Here is a 262-nt window from a genome sequence, read left to right on the forward strand (position 1 = left end):
TTTTTTTTCGTTCAGGTGGAAGTTTAGGAAACAGTTTAAACCCTCATCAAACTAAACACCGTAAACCCTAAATATTATATGTTTTAGGGTTTACTATTCATTCGTTCGGTATTGAGGGTTTAGCTCAAGAGAATGAACTCTAGGGTTTAGGGTTTAGGGTTTAGGGTTTAGGGTTTATAGTTTGTATTGCGGCGGTATTTCCTCTCCCCTCCATCTCCAACCTTTCCGAGTAACCTGTGCCCAGCAACCCCCCGTGTTCCTT

General features: G+C 41.6%; 1 protein-coding gene across 1 annotated transcript in view; it reads left to right on the forward strand.

The window, feature by feature from the left end:
- EMH_0031660 (1-deoxy-D-xylulose 5-phosphate synthase, putative) overlaps positions 1–262 on the forward strand; it is a gene marked incomplete at both ends in the record, with an annotated part of 6,728 nt that overhangs the window by 2,443 nt on the left and 4,023 nt on the right. The gene's annotated exons all lie outside the window — the stretch shown is intronic.

This window comes from Eimeria mitis, genomic scaffold, assembly GCF_000499745.2.
Source record: "Eimeria mitis Houghton genomic scaffold, Emh_scaff1197, whole genome shotgun sequence".
In the NCBI taxonomy this organism is placed as follows: Eukaryota; Apicomplexa; class Conoidasida; order Eucoccidiorida; family Eimeriidae; genus Eimeria; species Eimeria mitis.